The 13,165-nt window shown below is 42.6% G+C and overlaps 1 protein-coding gene across 1 annotated transcript in view; it reads left to right on the forward strand.

Annotated features, from left to right (window-relative positions):
• The window catches only part of LOC139392165 (zinc fingers and homeoboxes protein 2-like), a 28,925-nt gene that overhangs the window by 10,235 nt on the left and 5,525 nt on the right, over positions 1–13,165 (forward strand). Inside the window, exon 2 of the mRNA XM_071139937.1 lies at positions 441–576. The gene's annotated coding sequence lies outside the window, so the exon portion shown is untranslated. The remainder of the gene's footprint in view (positions 1–440; positions 577–13,165) is intronic.

A 13,165-nucleotide genomic window follows, 5' to 3' on the forward strand; every position in this document is an offset into this window, starting at 1 on the left:
CCTCCTAGTAGGATAATGTGGCTTGCTGCCTAGCCCCATTTTACACACATTCCTTTATCATCCCTTTAGGCTGATTGTTTGTTATAAAATGGAACTTTCTGCTCCTGGTTTTATCCCACTCTTGCACACTCTTTAAAGTAGCCTAACTGTATCGACGATGAGTTTAACTCGTAACAGCGTTCATTGACAAGTCGTAATGTGATTAATTCTAATAAGTGAAGCACAATGAAACGATACATCCCACCCAGGTGGTGTTTGTCATTCAAATAACCTTCCGAAGCTGTCTGTCTCTTTTGGAACATGTTTCCAAGGTAACAACCTTCTATTTTTCGGCAAACACAAAGCGGTGCAGTTTTCCGGGCCTTTGTGGGGCTCTGCCTCCGAGCTGCCCCCCCCTCCCCCAACCATTCTCCGCTGCTGACATTCTTTTCTCGTCTCAGATTCCAGAAGAGGCTACCCAGAGTGCCGCTGGACCGGAGACCAAAGGAGAGCTGGAGAGGGAAGAGAGTGGAGGCGGAACTGGAGCCAGATAGGACACCTCCACCCAGGGAAGCCCCACCCTACTGCTGAAGTGCAGTGAGTACCTTTTCACCACGGGGCAACACTCCGGTGGGGGTGGGATGCACAGCGGGGAAACGGGTACCAGTCTAGTACAATTGTATTGGCTATGCTTGCTCAAATAGGCCCTCTTTAGACTTAGCAATTACAATCGGCTCTGCCTTTCATTGACATAAGATGTGCACTTTTTCAATTTTATTTTATGTGACTCGTTTCAGGAAACTAGGTGTATGTCACCTGTCACTACTTTCTAGGAGAGGCATTTAAATGTACTTTTTTTAATCAAAATTAGTTTTTTGGCCTTCTGGAACATGTGAACTTTCATGTGCCTTATTAACAATTTGTATGCCATCTGTAAATATTAATACAATTGTTAAATTATGAGCCTAGTTGGTTTAGCCACGGATTGGTCTGCCATGTAGCAAGCTTCTATCTATAACATGAGCTGGTCAGCATGTGTAGGTGGTCCTTTTCTAGCACAGCTTTTTTGAAAAGTATCACGTAGGGGAACTGCAAAGGTGTTGCGCTCCACTTTCTGGAGGAGCGAGTTTTGAAATCAGTGGAATTAGAGTATGATAGCGAAGGAGATGGAGAAAATTCTGGCGTTTTGATTGCAAATTTTCAGAGGGAGTCGAAGAAACACGCCGAAGGCTGTTGTATAAAACACCTGTCTCCGGATTACATCTTCAAACTCAGGGCAACCATGGCAATCGTGACAGAGGGAGAAGCGTCCATCCATGTACAGTACCAGTCAAAAGTTTGGATACCTACTAATTTTTCTTTATTATTTTTACTATTTTCTACATTGTAGTATAATGGTGAAGACATAAACTATGAAATGACACATGGAATCATGTAGTAACCAAAAAAGTGTTAAACAAATCAACATATATATTTTTTTGATTTGATTTGATATATATTTTTTGAATTTCTTAAAGTAGCCACCCTTTGCCTTTGACAGCTATGCACACTTTTGGCATTCTCTCAACCAGCTGCATGATGTAGTCACCTGTAGAGGTCGACCGATTAATCGGAATGGCCGATTTTAATTGGGGCCGATTTTATACGTTTTCATAACAATCGGAAATCGTTATCTTTGGACACTGATTTGGACGATTTTTATTTTATATTATTTATTTTATTTAATCTTTATTTAACTAGTCAGTTAAGAACACATTCTTATTTTCAATGACGACCTAGGAACGGTGGGTTAACTGCCTCGTTCAGGGGCAGAACGACAAATTTGTACCTCGTCAGCTCGGGGGATTCAATCTTGCAACCTTACAGTTAACCTCTTTGATCTCTAGGGGCGCTATTTCATTTTTGGATAAAAAACGTTCCCGTTTTAAGCGCAATATTTTGTCACGAAAAGATGCTCGACTATGCATATTCTTGACAGTTTTTGAAAGAAAACACTCTGAAGTTTCAGAATCTGCAAAGATATTGTCTGTAAGTGCCCCAGAACTCATTCTACAGGCGAAACCAAGATGATGCGTCAACCAGGAAATGAGCAGAATTTCTGAAGCTCTGTTTTCCATTGTCTCCTTATATGGCTGTGATTGCGCAAGGAATGAGCCTACACTTTCTGTCGTTCCCCCAAAGTGTTAGCAGCATTGTGACGTATTTGTAGGCATATCATTGGAAGATTGACCATAAGAGACTACATTTTCCAAGTGTCCGCCTGGTGTCCCTGCGTCGAAATTGGAGCGTAAAGCCAGGTGCATTTATTTTTCCATTTGAGAGCAAGGAGAAACCAGGCTTCCACGAAGGATATATCATTGAAGAGATATGTGGAAAAACACCTTGAGGATTGATTCTAAACCACGTTTGCCATGTTTCAGTCGATATTATGGAGTTAATTTGGAAAAAAGTTCGCGTTTTGAGGGCTGAATTTTCGTTTTTTTTTTTTTTTTTTTTTGGTAGCCAAATGTGATGTACAAAACGGAGCTATTTCTAATACACAAAGAATCTTTTTGGAAAAACTGAGCATCTGCTATCTAACTGAGAGTCTCCTCATTGAAAACATCAGAAGTTCTTCAAAGGTAAGTTATTTTATTTGAAGGCTTTACTTGTTTTTGTGATAGTTGCCTGCTAAATGCTAACGCTAATGCTAACGCTAAATGCTACGCTAGCTAGCTACTGTTACACAAATGATTGTTTTCCTATGGTTGAAAAGCATATTTTGAAAATCTGAGATGACAGTGTTGTTAACAAAAGGCTAAGCTTGAGAGCTAGCATATTTATTTCATTTCATTTGCGATTTTCATGAATAGTTAACGTTGCGTTATGGTAATGAGCTTAGGTCTATAAATAGAATCCCGGATCCGGGTTTGGTCGTCGCAACAGGTTAACTAGTCCAACGCTCTAACCACCTGATTACATTGCACTACACATGGTTGATGATATTACTAGTTTATCTAGTGTGTCCTGCGTTGCATATAATTGATGCGGTGCGTATCGTTGCTCCAATGTGTCCCTAACCATAAACATCAATGTTTTTCTTAAAATCAATACACAGAAGTATATATTTTTAAACCTGCATATTTAGCTAAAAGAAATCCAGGTTAGCAGGCAATATTAACCAGGTGAAATTGTGTCACTTCTCCTGCGTTCATTGTACGCAGAGTCAGTGTATATGCAACAGTTTGGGCCGCCTAATTTGACAGAATGTTACGTAATTATGACATAACATTGAAGGTTGTGCAATGTAATAGGAATATTTAGACTTATGGATGCCACCCGTTAGATAAAATACTGAACGGTTCTGTATTTCACTGAAAGAATAAACGTCTTGTTTTCAAGATGATAGTTTCCGGATTCGGCCATATTAATGACCTAAGGCTCGTATTTCTGTGTGTTATTACGTTACAACTAAGTCTATGATTTGATAAAGTAGTTTGACTGAGCGATGGTAGGCAGCAGCAGGCACTTTTGTGTGTTTGCCAGGAGCTGTTTATGACTTCAAGCTTAGATTGAGATTAGGCTGGTGTGACCGATGTGAAATGGCTAGCTAGTTAGCGGGGTGCGTGCTAATAGCGTTTCAAACGTCACTCGCCCTGAGACTTGGAGTGGTTGTTCCCCTTGCTCTGCATGGGTAACGCTGCTTCAAGGGTGGCTGTTGTCGTTGTGTTCCTGGTTTGAGCCTGAGGAGAGGGACGGAAGCTATACTGTTACACTGGCAATATTAAAGTGCCTATAAGAACATCCAATAGTCAAAGGTTAATGAAATACAAATGGTATAGAGAGAAATAGTCCCATAATTCCTATAATAACTACAACCTAAAACTTCTTACCTGGGAATATTTATGACTCATGTTAAAAGGAACCACCAGCTTTCATCTGTTCTGAGCAAGGAACTTAAACGTTAGCTCTCTTACATGGCGCATATTGCACTTTTACTTTCTTCAACACTTTGTTTTTGCATTATTTAAACCAAATTGAACATGTTTCATTATTTATTTAAGGCTAAATTGATTTTATTGATGTATTATATTCAGTTAAAATAAGTGTTCATTCAGTATTGTTGTAATTGTCATTATTACAAATACATTTTAAAAATCAGCTGATTAATTGGTATCGGCTTTTTTTGGTCCTCCAATAATCGGTATCGGCATTGAAAAATCATAATTGGTCGACCTCTAGTCACCTGGAATGCGTTTCAATTAACATGTGTGCCAATCAGTTGTATTGTGACAAGGTATGGGTGGTATACAGAAGATGGCCCTATTTGGTGAAGACCATGTCCATATTATGGCAAGAACAGCTCAAATAAGCAAAGAGAAATGACAGTCCATTACTTTAAGACATGAAGGTCAGTCAATGTGGAAACTTTCAAGAACTTTGAAAGTTTCTTCAAGTGCAGTTGCAAAAACCAAGCGCTATTAGGAAACTGACTATCATGAGGACCACCACAGGAAAGGAAGACCCAGAGTTACAGTGAGGGAAGGAAGTATTTGATCCCCTGCTGATTTTGTACGTTTGCCCACTGACAGAAATGATCAGTCTATTATTTTAATGGTAGGTTTATTTGAACAGTGAGAGACAGAATAACAACAAAATCCAGAAAAACGCATGTCAAAACTGTTATAAATTGATTTGCATTTTAATGAGGAAAATAAGTATTTGACCCCCTCTCAATCAGAAAGATTTCTGGCTCCCAGGTGTCTTTTATACAGGTAACGAGCTGAGATTAGGAGCACACTCTTAAAGGGAGTGCTCCTAATCTCAGTTTGTTACCTGTATTAATGACACCTGTCCACAGAAGCAATCAATCAATCAGATTCCAAACTCTCCACCATGGCCAAGACCAAAGAACTCTCCTAGGATGTCAGGGACAAGATTGTAGACCTACACAAGGCTGGAATGGGCTACAAGACCATCGCAAAGCAGCTTGGTGAGAAAGGTGACAACAGTTGGTGTGATTATTCGCAAATGGAAGAAACACAAAAGAACTGTCAATCTCCCTCGGCCTGGGGCTCTATGCAAGATCTCACCTCGTGGAGTTGCAATGATCATGAGAACGGTGAGGAATCAGCCCAGAACTAAACGGGAGGATCTTGTCAATGATCTCAAGGCAGCTGGGACCATAATCACCAAGAAAACAATTGGTAACACACTACGCCGTGAAGGACTGAAATCCTGCGGTGCCCGCAAGGTCCCCCTGCTCAAGAAAGCACATATACATGCCCGTCTGAAGTTTGCCAATAAACATCTGAATGATTCAGAGGACAACTGGGTGAAAGTGTTGTGGTCAGATGAGACCAAAACAGAGGTCTTTGGCATCAACTCAACTCGCTGTGTTTGTAGGAGGAGGGATGCTGCCTATGACCCCAAGAACACCATCCCCACCATCAAACATGGAGGTGGAGACATTATGCTTTGGGGGTGTTTTTCTGCTAAGGGGACAGGACAACTTCACCGCATCAAAGGGACGATGGACAGGGCCATGTACCGTCAAATCTTGGGTGAGAACCTCCTTCCCTCAGCCAGGGCATTGAAAATGGGTCGTGGATGGTTATTCCAGCATGACAATGACCCAAAACACACGGCCAAGGCAACAAAGGAGTGGCCCAAGAAGAAGCACATTAAGGTCCTGGAGTGTCCTAGCCAGTCTCCAGACCTTAATCCCATATGAAATCTGTGGAGGGAGCTGAAGGTTCGAGTTGCCAAACGTCAGCCTCGAAACCTTAATGATTTGGAGAAGATCTGCAAAGAGGAGTGGGACAAAATCCCTCCTGAGATGTGTGCAAACCTGGTCGCCAACTACAAGAAACATCTGACCTCGGTGGCAAAACCCTTGTTGGTAATCACAAAGTAAGTCATGTTTTGCAGAGGGGTCAAATACATATTTCCCTCATTAAAATGCATATCAATTTATAACATTTTTGACATGTGTTTTTCTGGATTTTTGTTGTTGTTATTCTGTCTCTCACGGTTCAAATAAACCTACCATTAAAATAATAGACTGATCATTTCTTTGTCAGTGGGCAAACGTACAAAATCAGCAGGGGATCAAATACTTTCTTCCCTCACTGTACCTCTGCTACAGAGGATAAGTTCATTAGAGTTTACTGCACCTCAAATTGCAGCCTAAATAAATGCTTCAGAGTTCAAGTAAAACACATCTCAACATCAACTGTTCAGAGGAGACTGCGTGAATCAGGATTGCAAGGTTGAATTGCTGCAAAAAAAACACAACTAAAGGACACCAATAAGAAGAGACTTGCTTGGGCCAAGAAACAGGAGCAATGAACATTATACCAGTGGAAAACTATCCTTTGATAGAATGAGTCCAAATTTGAGATTTTTTGTTCCAACCTCTGTGTCTTTGTGAGACGCAGGTGAACGGATGATCTCTGCATGTGTGGTTCCCACTGTGAAGCATGGAAGAGGAGGTGTGATGGTGGGGGTGCTTTGCTGTTGACACTGTCAGTGATTTATTCAGATTTCAAGGCAAACTTGACAAGCATGGCTACAACAGCATTCTACAGCGATAGCCCAAACCAGGTGAGATGGTGTAAATGGGATAATCATTTTGTTTTTCAACAGGACAATGGCTCAACACACCTCCAGGCTCTGTAAGGGCCATTTGACCAAGAAGGAGAGTGATTGAGTGCTGCATCAGATGACCTGGCCTCCACTGTCACCCGGCCTCAATCCAATTGTGATGGTTTGGGATGAGTCAGACCGCAGAGGGAAGGAAAAGCAGCCAAGAAGTGCTCACCATATGTGGGAACTCCTTCAAGAAGGTTGGAAAAGAAATCCAGGTGACGCTGGTTGAGAGAATGCCAAGAGTGTGCAAAGCTGTTATCAAGGCAAAGGGTGGCTACTTTGAAGAATCTAAAATATATTTTTGACACTTTTTTTTTTGGTTACTACATGATTCCATATGTGTTTTTTTTATAGTTTTGATGTCTTCACTGTTATTCTACAATGTAGAAAATAGTAAAAAATAAACACTTGAATGAGTAGGTGTCCAAACTATTTTAGTCCAGCGTCGTCCGGGTTAGGGAGGGTTTGGCCGGCAGGGATATCCTTGTCTCATCGCGCACTAGTGACTCCTGTGGCAGGCCTGGTGCAGTGCATGCTGACCAGGTCACCAGGTGTACGGCGTTTCCGCCGACACATTGGTGCGGCTGGCTTCCGGGTTGAATGTGCGTTGTGTCAAGAAGCAGTGCGGCTTGGTTGGGTTGTGTTTCGGAGGATGCATGGCTCTCGACCTTCGCCTCTCCGGAGTTCATTTTGCAACTAATTTCAAGTGACCCAAAATTTGTGTCCATTGTATTTTCTACATACTTTATACTTTTTTTTTTGTCATCTAAGTTTACGCTGAAAGTGTTTCCATCCCAATTATTATTATTATTTTTACACTTTTTGGACTGAGGCGGCCTGAGAAGGGAAGAAAAAAAACAAAAGGCCTTGGTTTCCCACCCAAAGATTTCAATAACAGAAAAATCCCTGTGATGGTTAGTCAGATGGTTGAACATGCAGCAAAGGGAATTCCAGTGTTACCTCTAGAATACTGTACACAGTAATCACTACACACATGGATGACATTTTTCACTAATTTCTTGCAAGATGAATGTGTCTCAAAGTTATCTTAAAGGGTTCATTCAGGGTTTATTAAAGTGTAGTAGATGTTTCATTAACCTAAAATTTGACACCTCTTTGCTTCTCCCATCTGGTTCAAGTTCATTGTAGGTTCCTCAGACTTTTTCAGGGAAACAACCATACAATATACAGCATCTAGCCTATGTTTTTCCATCTAGTATAAATAATGAGTTTTGGTACAGCTAAGTGAATATTGTGTCTGGAATTAATGGGCCGCATAACAAATTGCACTTTTCAGTATTTATTTGAATGTTGGAGCGAGACCCATCTGGGGTTTGTTTATTTGTGCAATGGCGTGTCACCAAGGGTCATGACAGTCTTTGATCCGTCTCACACGTCACTACATTAGTTCACCTCGACCTCTACCATTTTAAAGCAGTTCACCCAAGTGATGTCTCCTACCCTGCCAGTGGTAATAGAATAATTCATATCTGTCAGGAAAACAGTGATTCATTCTGGTGCAGATTTAGACTAGGTCTTTCAACAGCTTCACATACAACCATGAAGAATGCCCAACGTTAAAAGCCATGCAAGGAACTGCAATTTAAACACTCACACATAATGTATATCTCATACCTGATGACAAGCACACCTTAATGGCAGATGCTCTCCCCAATGTGTTCTCTGGCATCAAGTGATCTATGTCCCTCTCCTTGAATCTCACCTGTGTGCTTGTCCTTGGTACATGGGAGGCTTAATTCATACTTCCATACTTTGTTTGCCTATGTTTAGCCATATTTTTGGCTGCTCTCATAATTCACTTATGGACAGTGTTAGAAACTTCATCTCGCATGTATCCTACCTACATGCATACATTGTTGGATGAACATTATATTTTAGACAGTCTCCTTCATTTGTCTATAAAGACAAAAAGACCTGCCAGGAGAATCTTGTCTTATCGCTGCAACTCCTGTACGGACTTGGGAGAGGCGAAGGTCGAGAGCCTTGCGTCCTCCGAAACACAACCAAGCCACACTGCTTCTTGACACAGTGCCCACTTAACCCGTAAGCCAGCCGCACCAATGTGTCGGAGGAAACCCCATACACCTGGCGACCGTGTCAGCATGCTCTGCACCCGGCCCGCCACAGGAGTCGCTGCACGATGGGACAAGGTAATCCCTGCCAGCCAAACCCTCCCCTAACCCGGATGCTGGGCCAATTGTGCGCCGCCCCATGGGTCTCCCGGTCGCGGCCAGCTGCGACAGAGCCTGAACTCGAACCCAGAATCTCTAGTTGCACTGCAATGTAGTGCTTTAGACCACTGCGCCACTCGGGAGGCCCCTTGCTACAAGTTCTGAAACCGTTTTATTGCCTAGACCATGTGTCTGGCAAAATATATGTATTTACTGTCGAACAACAGCCGAAAACTCTGCCCACTCCTTCCGCCTTGTCTCCATCAGACCCCCTTGTCCCCCTCTCTCTCTCCCCCCAGACATCCCCTCTAAACTCTCTGGGAAAGAAGCCATGGAGTCTGCCGCTCCACTGGCTCCAGTTCCTGCTGGACATCCCCACATGTAGAGAAGCAGCTGGCTACCACACAGTGATTCAGCACACACCCCTTCCAGTGTGTGCTCTCACTCTCTCTCACACACACACTCACACACACACACACACACACACACACACACACACACACACACACACGAGTGCCTCTCCTCTACGTAGCCCTTTTCCCAGTCTGTTTGCACTTACAAATGAATGGTTTCTCCACCACAGATTACAGCATCACACTGTAATGGGCTAATGTATTGTTTCATAACTTTTCATAAGCAAGCTCCAAATTTGAGTGGGTTGACGTTTTAGCCTTTCATCCGCAGGTCAGTGGTCAACAGAAAATCGTTTACTGTGTTTTTGCCATTGTTTAGTGACCACAAACCCTGCTTTACCACAATGTAAGGATCAATTGTTTCTTTGTCTGTCGGGGTGTAAGCAGGAAAGCATGAACAAAACACACAAATGTTGCAGTATTCCATATCGGAGCTTAAACAAGCAGCACAGGATGTGCAGCCAAACTATTTCCCTGCTTGGCTGGTGTTTTTGAAATAAACGTCTTTTAATGTGTGGAGTTTGCGGACAAGATGGAGTCCTCAGTTCTCTGAGAACAGCAGTCCCTGTGGATTTCATGTGGTCTCGTCCCTTTTATTCACAGGTGGGCGGGACGGGATTCTGCCTAAACAGTTCTAATCCTTTGTCTGTGTGTTTGTTAGTCTTTGAAATGAAAAGTACAAAGTTTTTAAAGATTGTCTCTTACATCATAAAAACGTCAAACATCAGTTTGATATATTCGCAGGAGAATAAACGTGAAGAAACACAAAGGACAAGAAGCAATAGGAATATTTATCACAATTGTTGGCCCATAAATTGACAATTACACTCCCAAACCAAAATATAAATGAATGTCCTTCAACAGTATAAAAAATAAGCCCCTCGCGTCACTGAATTTAATCGGAACGAAACAATTTCCATCAAAAGGTCTTGGAGTAGATTGAATCACTCTTATCTCCGGTTTGGCGGTTTCCATAGCAACATGCCAGTCCCATGGCCGTCTGAGGAAAATTCACTCCTGTAGCCTGGACCCAAATCTGCCATCAAAGTTTCAGGGGCATCAATTTGAGCATAACGATTGAACATGGTAAGAGTTGTTTGGAATGAACCCTTGCACAATGATGCTACTACCATCTTTCCCCTACCTTTTATATAGATATGCCTATTACATCCCAATATTTGTGTGTGTTTAGTTGTATTTATTGACTTGTAGCACATTGGTTTTGTAAGAACTTGTACACACTATATATACAAAAGTATGTGGACATCCCTTCAAATTAGTGGATTTGGCTATTTCAGCCACACCCGTTGCTGATAGGTGTGTAAAATTGAGCACACAGCCATGCAATCTCCGTAGACAAACATTGGCAGTAGAATGGTCTTACTGAAGAGGATGCCACCTTTTCAGCAAGTCAGTTCGTCAAATTTCTGCCCTGCTAGATCTGCTGTTTTTTGTGAAGTAGAAACGTCTAGGAGCAACAACAGCTCAGCTGCGAAGTGGTAAGCCACACAAGCTCAAAGAATGGGGCCGCTGAAGTGCACAGCTCTTTAAAAAATTATTGATTGCAACACTCACTACTGAGTTCCAAACTGCCCCTGGAAGCAATGTCAGCACGAGCTGTTCGTCGGGAGATTCATGAAATGGGTTTCCATAGTCGAGCACCCATGGACAAAGCGAGGTCCATACAGAAATGGTTTGTCGATTGGTGTGTAAGAACTTGACTGGCCTGCACAGAGCCCTGACCACAACCCCATCGAACACCTTTGGGAAGAATTGGAATGCCGACTGCGAGCCAGGCCTAATCGCAGTGCCCGATCTTACTAATGGCTGAATGGAAGCAAGTTTCCACAGCAATGTTCCAACATCTTTTGGAAAGTCTTCCCAGAAGTGGAGGCTGTTTTTATAGCAGCAAGGGGGGACCAACTCCATATTAATGCCCATGATTTTGGAATGAGATGTTCGGCAAGCTGGTGTCCACACACTTTTGGTCATGTAGTGTATGTTGTACAGTTCTACACTGAAGATATTAAACTGACCTATGTTGCCAAAGACAACAGCACAGTGCATAACTTCCCATGAGCTATTCCCCTAAAAGGTAACGGTCTAACCACTTCAATTAGGCTACACTGACTTACGAAACACCAAAGGGGGACTAATGCGGTAACGTCCGTTGTCTCCATGCAGAACTGATAAGGTATTAAAGGGCGGCCTGATGAGATTTAAATTAATTCTGTGCTCATTCAAATGTGCCTGTCTCATTGAGATGAGCTGCTGTATTATTTGGGTTTAGTCTCCTCTCACTGGCAAAGCACTTCCTAACAAAACGTTTAACCAAATGGAGCAAGATTTAGCCGATGAGCTTAGATTTAACATGCTTTTGAAATCAGACCCATGCAAAGTTTCCTCAGTGCACTGCACTATTTGAGGACTTTGATATTGAATGTCAGTCAGTCACCACCTTTTGATCTGGAAATGACTACAGGGGTAAAAGAGAACATGATCCTTTCTAGAACTGCTTGTTTGGATTGCATGATGCTGAATGAACTCGGCTGTCTGTGTTTTCGAGGACAACAAATGAAAACCTGTCTTCATTTGAGATAAAAAAAAATGATGCCTCGTCTTTAGGGGGTGTAGTCTAAAATCCTACAGGAATCCTTATCCTTACTGGTGTTAATATTCAGAGGATATAATCATAGTTTTATAGTAAATAGGAAGTTCCTTTTTGTGTTAGTAATTAGCCTACAGTCTGATCACAAATGTCGTTATCCACTTGTAGAATTGTTTTGGACCCAACATAACATGCTCAGTCTCTTGTTTTTCTCTGTCCCCTCTTCTCCCCTCTTACTTTCTCTCTCTCTGTTGTGATGGAGAGCTGACTGCGGGGCAGGGCTGTGTGCATGTGACTCAGTAGAGGCTGCCTCAGGGGTTTTACCCAGTCGGCTCTGGCTGCACAGGACATTGATCATCCACGATGATTCATTGCATTTGTTCTCTCAACTGGCACCGGAGGAGTTCCCTGCACCACTTAGAAATCTTCAGCACTTTTTTGCACTGTATATATCCCTGAACATCCCTGGCATATGTCACTGTCAGTCTTCTTTAGAGGGAATTGCCTAGATTTTAGGCAGTCGGTGTTGCCACCATTTATGAAGTGAGTTAATCTGCCAGTATGAGGTTTAAGTCATATCCCAGGCAGTCTGGAGGCCGGCTTATGTCCCCCCTTGGCTGACTGGCGCTTTGAGAGTTACCCGAGGACACGAGACAGACAGGCTCATGCATGTTTGATCAGCCCAGTCCTGCTGCCTCCGTGGCGGGGTGAAGGCCTGCCCAGGCGAGCGTCACTGATCAGACGGAACGGATCGTCCCGACGGGTTTTGCAGAGGACCCTTCGCCACACGCTGTTCACTGTGGCTGGCCCGAGCTCTGCTCGACAGCAAGCCCTCCTCGCCTAATTAGCACCTGTGAGAAGAAATCGTTAATATGCAGCGGTGAGGTAGCAGAAGGGCACCTCGCTGTCTCTGCTGTTGCCATAGTGACACCATGGAAATTAAGGCAGTCTTAATTTTGTACGTTTTATAAGGAGCCACTGAATCTATTTCATTTGGGAAGGAGGACGTGCCCATAAAATACTTATATAATAATTTTTTATTAATCTTTGAGTTTATTATTCAGTTCTGGGCAATGTGGGCATGAAAAATAAAGTTTGAGTAGAATTCGGCCTGCCTTGATGAGGCTGAATAATGTTTGAGGCAAGTGTGTTTGAATAATCTTCCATATTTTAAGGAGAATCTTTTGTGGTCATGCCATAGACTGTTGTTCAGGTAGAAGTGACGAGATACATGGCATGTTGCATTCTTAAACTGCAAGTAAACATGATCCCTTTCAGCCCAGCGTGTTGACAGACAGAGTGGAGGACACTGTTGCCAAACTTTTTATACAATATTACTTTGA

This window comes from Oncorhynchus clarkii, chromosome 32 (genome assembly GCF_045791955.1).
Source record: "Oncorhynchus clarkii lewisi isolate Uvic-CL-2024 chromosome 32, UVic_Ocla_1.0, whole genome shotgun sequence".
Classification (NCBI taxonomy): Eukaryota; Metazoa; Chordata; class Actinopteri; order Salmoniformes; family Salmonidae; genus Oncorhynchus; species Oncorhynchus clarkii.